Source organism: Myotis lucifugus, unplaced genomic scaffold (genome assembly GCF_000147115.1).
Source record: "Myotis lucifugus unplaced genomic scaffold, Myoluc2.0 scaffold_17, whole genome shotgun sequence".
NCBI classification, from domain to species: Eukaryota; Metazoa; Chordata; class Mammalia; order Chiroptera; family Vespertilionidae; genus Myotis; species Myotis lucifugus.
In genome coordinates this window covers 5256551-5263743 of record NW_005871065.1, presented here as the reverse complement: position 1 = coordinate 5263743, position 7193 = coordinate 5256551, and positions in this window count along the sequence as shown.

The following is a 7193-nucleotide window of genomic DNA, read 5'->3' as shown; positions in this document are numbered from 1 at the left end:
TTGCAATACTAATGAATATGTTTTTGATTTACATTTTAGAAAATGGAAACTTTTATCTTCTTGGGGCTTTGTAACTTAATGACTTCCAGAGGGCGGTTTGGTGTCCTCTTTTAACCCTTCATCAGGAGAAGTATGTCTTCCCAAGGCCCTGCACTCTATCTCGCGGGCTAAAACCCCTCAGATAATGTGGTTCTTTGGTTGCCGGAATGGCAAGGGTTGAAAGCTTTTGACTTTCAAGCTAGTGAAAACATATGTAAATGGCAAATTATTTTTAAATTAGGTTTAATATGAATCTTGGGGGTATGAAGAATGACTCCACAGATGATATGTATATTAGACGAATAAGGACAATTCTTGGAAAAACATGACTTGGAGAGGTAGGATCTCGAGTATTGGTTCAATTTCCTTGGAGATAGAGATTGTTTTAGGAGCATGAGGGAAAGGTCTCACTGGATTTTTTTTTTTTTTATTTCTGGAAGATTTCCTTAGGAGCCGTTCTTTCTTCCTCTAAGTTTCTTTGAAGATGTTACGTGAAGAAATAAGTAAACACATTTCCCCCCTAAGACTTCCTTTGCTTATAATTTGGGTTGGACAAGGACCTTATCAGAAATGGAAAATTTTCTCCTTGAGGGATAACAGAGTATTTTAGAATAGGAGATAACTAGGGCTTTGAACTCTCATTTATTTGACAAATTGGTCCAAAGAGATAACTTTTCTTCTAAATTCTTTCAGGAGTTTTTAAAAATAGAACATGTTTAAGTATGTTCTTAAAAGCCTATGTGAGAGCCATGCAATCTTTTAAATGCTTAACTTTCTAGGACAAACAAGTAAAGGTGTAATATCACACTGAGCATGAAATGGGGGATGTTTTACATTAGTTCTCCAGTGATTACTCGTGTTGAGGTTCAATGAAAATGTGCTAGCGGGGGCTGAGTCGTTGTTTGATAAGGAACCAATGGCGTTTTTATTATGTAATATCTGAAAGGCTTATGATCAAGAGCCCCTAAGCCCGATTCTTCACATGGGAAATCATTTCAGCCCTAGAGAATATTTTTCCCACCCAGACTCTGCTAATAACTAGTTTAACTTTCCAGAACAGTTTTATGGTGTTGTATTAAAATTGGTTACATATTTGCTGTGAGTTCTTGGTTAGCAGGAATTTTCTAACACAATTTCCTGAAACCAAAAAAGGTTGAAATTGTGGTGTAAGAATTCTTTATTTTCCCTTAAAAATTCCTCCAAAAATATTTTAGATCCTAGAGGAAAAAGTACCTAGATTTAAATATTTAAGACTAGACATTTTTCTTATTATTCGTAATCCAAGTCTAGAAGGATACTTCATATAATGCGATTTTAACTTATTAGATCTTATATAAAAATTATTTATTAATAATGCAGATCTTAATTTGTCCTCCTTCTTCCCCTGTGTTAAAAAGGAGGACAACAGGTAACTGATAATTGTAAAAGCATGATGTGTCTGGAAGTTTGTCCTGGTTATTTTATCTTCACAAAAGGCCTACCTTAGATCTCATTATGTAGGAGAAAATGGAGGCTTAGAGAAATTACCTAATCTGTGTGAAGTCATAGAATCAGGTGGATATGGAGCCAGGATTCAAACTCAGGACTCTCTCTCCCTCTCTCTCCCTCCCTCCCTCCCTCCCTCCCTCCCTCCCTCCCTCCCTTCCTCCCTCCCTCTCATGAATGTGTTCAGCATACCAGGTACCTTGAATACTGCAAAGCTGTTTAGGATAGAAAACCAGTTGCTGGTGGGATTGCTAGATGAATGTTTAGGAACAGCTAGTGAGAGTGAGTGAACAGCTAGTGAGAGTGAGTGGGGAAAAAGAATGGAAGGAGTCATGGCATAGTTAGGAATAGAATTGTGATAGCCTTGGCCAATGGCTCCTCACTTTTTCACAGGGTCCTTTGAGACTCTGATGGAAGTTATGGACCCTTTCCCTAGAAAATTCCATAGTCATAAACATTTTCTAGAAATGTCAGGAATTTGCAGACCTGCTGAAGCTGTTCAAATAGGCAGATTCTGTGCTGAGTCCTTGGTCTTAGTCCTTGCTACTTACTCTAACGCTTGGTCCATGGACCAGCAGCATTAGCTATCTCTGAGAGCTTTAAGTGGAGAAGAATGAATCTCGGGCCTCACCCTAGACTTACTGGAGTAGAATCTACATCTTACAAGGTCCCCAGATGATGCCTCAGCACGCTAAATTTTGAGAAACATTGGTCTAGGTAAGCATCAGTCAAGTAAGATCAAGGGTAGACTCTTTTTTTTTAAAAATATATTTTATTGATTTTTCACAGAGAGGAAAGGAGAAGGATAGTTAGAAACATCGATGAGAGAGAAACATCGATCAGCTGCCTCCTGCACACCTCCTACTGGAGGAGGTGCCCGCAACAGAGGTACATGCCCTTGACCGGAATCGAACCTGGGACCCTTGAGTCCGCAGGCTGATGCACTATCCACTGAGCCAAACCGGTTAGGGCGGGTAGACTCTTTTTTACGGGGGTGTTGAAGAAGAAGAGGGTAAGGGTAGTGAATACTGTGGTTAATGGCTGAGATTGGCCATGGGGTTGTTAACAGTGGCCTTGAGGTTGTTAACAGTGGACATTTCTCACCTCCAGTCATGATGCAGAGGATAAGGGGCACTAGCAGAGGTTTTCTCATTCTTCTTATCAACAACCTATACTTATGAGTTTCAAATGACTAAAGCAGTTTTCACACAAGTCATTGAAAAGTCACAGTTAAAACAATAGGAGGTAGGTGGGAAATGACAAAGTTGTAGATTTGATCTTTTAAGTAAGGATCTTGGATTGAAGTCCCCACACTCGTTACAGTTTCTGATTTATCCCCATTAACCCTGGCACACGGTTGCAGGAAGTATCTGAGCAAGGTATCTTGTACATTACAGCCATTCACAGCATTTTTTATCAGGAGTTGGAGGTCCATGGGTTCACATGTGGGCACTGGCCCTGGCAAAGTTACCCTCAGGACTGGCATCATCAGGATCGTTCATTAGAACTCAGTTCTCCCCACCCAGAATGGGAACCTGAGTCATGGCGATGGTAGCCATAAAGATAAGTTTTGCTGCAAATGGACTTTTCACTTTTTTAAAAAGTGGCCTTTTAAGCATGTGCAGCTTTGGTCAGCATTGATTAATTGCTTTAGCTTAAAGATCCCTTGTGATATGAAAGTACACACTATTTCTATAGCATGTGGACAGTACCAGTGTTCTATTGGGAGCTCTTCTCAGGTGGGAGAAAGACTTGAGACCCATACAACAGTGGGACCAAGCAAGCAAGGCAAAGTATCTCTGGTTAAACTATTTCTAGATGTCATGGTTTTTGGGGGAAGACACAGTGGAGTTTCCCACAACAAAGTAATTTAGTCATTTAGCACACATTCACTGAGAACTGGCTGTGTTGTGGGTCTTGTGTGAGTGATGGGCGTACATTTATCACAAGGACATCTTTCCTATTCTTAAGGAATCCATAGTCAAGTGAAATAAATATTAAGGGAGGTGTAGCACCGCAAAAGCATATAGGAAAGTATCCTTATCCAAATTTGTTGGGAGAGTGTGGGCTTCCTGGAAGGAAGTAAACGAAATGAAGAAAGTGACTAATAAGCTCGTATTGGAAGGGATCAGGGGTGGAAGGGTGCCCAGACAGAGGGAATGGCATGGGCAGAGGCTCAGAGGTGTGGGAAAGGATGGCATTGTCAGAGACTAGGAAACATACCAACACCATCAGAGGCTCTTGCCTGAGGATCCTTGAGAAGGTATTTCCAGTCATCTAGTCTAAGCCACCCAAGATGCCTTAACACATGATTACTCATTGTCTCTTGAATACCCCCTCGTTCCCAAACAAGTCCATTGTTCTTTTAACAGCTCTAATGAAGTCCTTCCATAGGAAGAAAGGAAATCTACCTTCTGCTTCTCATCATGGGTCCTAGTTCTTCCTTTTCTTGTCACCAGGACAATTTGAAGCTTCTCCAGTTGTGAACAGTTACTGGTCTGTGACACCCCCTCCCCAAGCCTTTTAGGGCCTGGATGCTGAAAGAGACGGGCAGCGTTGAATTGGACTAGTCATACATGTGGCAACTACTTGTACTTCATGCATTAAAATCCTACAATATCCCTAAACTGCAGTTTTATATAAGCTCTCAGTCAATCATAATATTTCATGGGGGAAAGGGGAGGCCACATATTTGGCTTAAAGAGCTCACATTATTAAGATTATATTAAGGATTCAATTTTGTGCAAGCCTTCCTGTAAATTTCCCCTTGTCATCCACCAAGTCTCCATACCATGCCACTGTTGTGCTGGCTTGAATTGTCAGCACACCTGTACTTTTTTAATGATTATGGCTAAACCTCAGTGCCAGCTGGCGAGAAAGGTCACATTTCATGGTGGTGTAATTGGAGACCCGTGTTTGTTAGGAATAGAGGTAGCAGAGCCTTGTTGGAAAGTTTGAGAACATAGACCTATTCACAAGCCACTTACCTTCGGTAGTGAATCATTTCTTAAATAACTGATTGGACCTCAATATTTTATTGTGACTGCTCCCTTATAGAGCTGGAGGATTAAGTTAGCAGTCAGAATTAGATATGTCTAGAAACCAAAGTAGAATCTGGGTTGCAAGAGAGGCGAGAGTTGCTGGTAATTGGGTCCGGTGTGTAATATGGGGTCCATAATACACGTCCACACCTCCTCTGCATATGATTGAAAAGATGATTTTCCTCAGCAAGTCGCCCTGAATCATCTTTATTAGTTCAAGCCACGTTTGCTCTTCTAATACTAAAACCGTAACTTTTATTTATTTCTATAGCCAGCCTTGCTCCCTAATGCGGTCTGTTGATGGACTGCAGACACGGGGAGGCATCGTCATAGTGCCCGTAGGCTTTAAAAGAATATTGTCAAAAGAAAAGATTCTGTATAAATATACATATTTTTTCACAATGCTTAAACTGTAGACATGAACTGGGTTTGGGAGAAGATGAAGTGACATCTAAAAGATGAGAAATGCATAGCATTTGGGTTGAGAAAAATTTTAGTTTCATTTGCAGCAACACAGTGAAAATATCCAAGATCTAATCTTAAAATAAAACCTGGCTCTGAGAGACATGTGTAATAAATTAGCAGATTAAAGTTGTTTACACCTTTGGCATTTGTAATCTCATATTTCTGCTTTAAATAGCTTTCCTGGCACTTATGTACTAGTTGTTTTTTTACCATGTAATTCTAAAAGTTGCATATGGCACATATTTTTTATATTTATCTCTACCATTTCTTTTTCAGTCTCTGACTCTAAGATGATTATTATTTGATGATATTGCTACTTCTCTCGTCTCTCTTTCTCCACATTAGCCACACTCCCAGCACTCTAGATATCTCCTTGGCTCAAGAACTTCAATTTATTATTATATTCCATCTGCCTAGAATATTCATTTCCCTCACTTGCTTCCTCACAATCTTTGCTTAAACATCACCTTCTAAATGAGGTCTTTCTTAACCACATCATTTAAATATCTAGCCTGTTCCCATTCTCTGCTTTATTTCTTCCCCTTGCTTTTTGCTCACTTTCGTATATTATATATACTTTGTTTTTTAAAATGTATTTTATTTATTGACTAGAATAGACACCCCATAAAGGCAGGGGTGTCTTTCACCTCTATTTTGTCCATTGCTGTATTCCCTAGAGCAGTATTGCCTAGGTAACTAGATACTAAGTAATATTTTTTGAGCAAATGAAGGGATTCCACACTAGCTTAGCAAAGAGAGAGCCTACCATGGCCACATAAAGGTCTGATTAGTTTGTAGGTGCCCCCTGCAAGGACATGATTTTCAGAGCCTGTCTTCTCTGTTGAATGTCTCCTTTCCCACCATTTCTCTGAGGACTATTCACAGGAAACCAGATTAACTGAACACCTGACTTTCAGAGTCAACGGAAAGAAGATATGTGGCCCTTGGGGAGGAGGACGAAGGGGACAAAAGGGGACATAAGGAGAGGGGAGGGGCTTTGCTTCCTTGGAGACTGGCTAACATAAGTGTGGACTCCTGTTCAAAAGGCCACCCCAATTCCTCCTTTGTACTCAGGACACGCCCTCACATCTCTGGGCACTCAAGATTTGTCATGCTTTCATGAGAGCCTTTTCTTGTGGTTGTAAAATAAAGTGTCTTCATGGGTGGAGTGGGGAGGGAAGGAGGCGTAATTCATTTTTACAAAATGCTCTGAAATTCTTGCATGAAAGGTGCTAAACATGCAAACTGTTAGATTTTTATTTTTAAAGTTGTGCAAGCTATATCTTTCCCCCATTAAATGTTCACTTGCCAGTTATTTTTCTTTCTGCCTGAAAAATAATTCCATCAAATCCTATATTATCCAATTAGTAAGATAAATTTGAAATGTAAAGATAAAATTATTATATCTTATTCATGTGAAATGCTTCCAATTATTTAAAGGATACTATTAGCCATAATAGCTTTCATATCTTCATTCCTAACCTAAGTACCGTTCAGTTATAGACCACTATCTCCAAATCACATAATAGAATAATGGAGTTGTAGGGCCTGCGATGGCCTCTCTCAACCCCATCCACTCTGCTAATTGCTTGACCTTTCCCAAAGTCAAAATGTCTTCCTCTACTGTCTTTAAATTATCTTAATATATTTTAATTTAAAAAGAATAATTCTTCATTGGTGGGAAAATTAGTCCCCCTTTCCAACACTTATCCTACCTCCTTCCTGTTAAGAAGACCCTGTATCTCCATCTAATTCATTCTGTTGCTTCTTGACAATTTTTTCTTGCTCAGTTGTCCATTAGGTCCTACTCAGAATATGATCTCTTTTTAAAACCAAAGTGAAATTGGGGGTATTTATGGGTGTGGGCTTTGTAATAGGACTGCCAGTCATTCTCTATCACTTGGTATGTGGAGGAGGTTGGGCAAGTTACTCAATCACCATGAACCTCAATGTCCTGTGCTATTGAATAGAGACAATAACACATGCCTTACGAGGTTGTTTAAGGATGAATGCATTTCAGCGAAAGACTATTGGGAAAACAATTATAGTTAAACAAGTTGGGTTTACTGGTATTACTTGTTGCCCCAGAGAAGAGCATACACTATGGGCAACTGTGGGATGTCTCAGCCAGGGGCACGAGGAAGAATCTATTATAGAATTTTG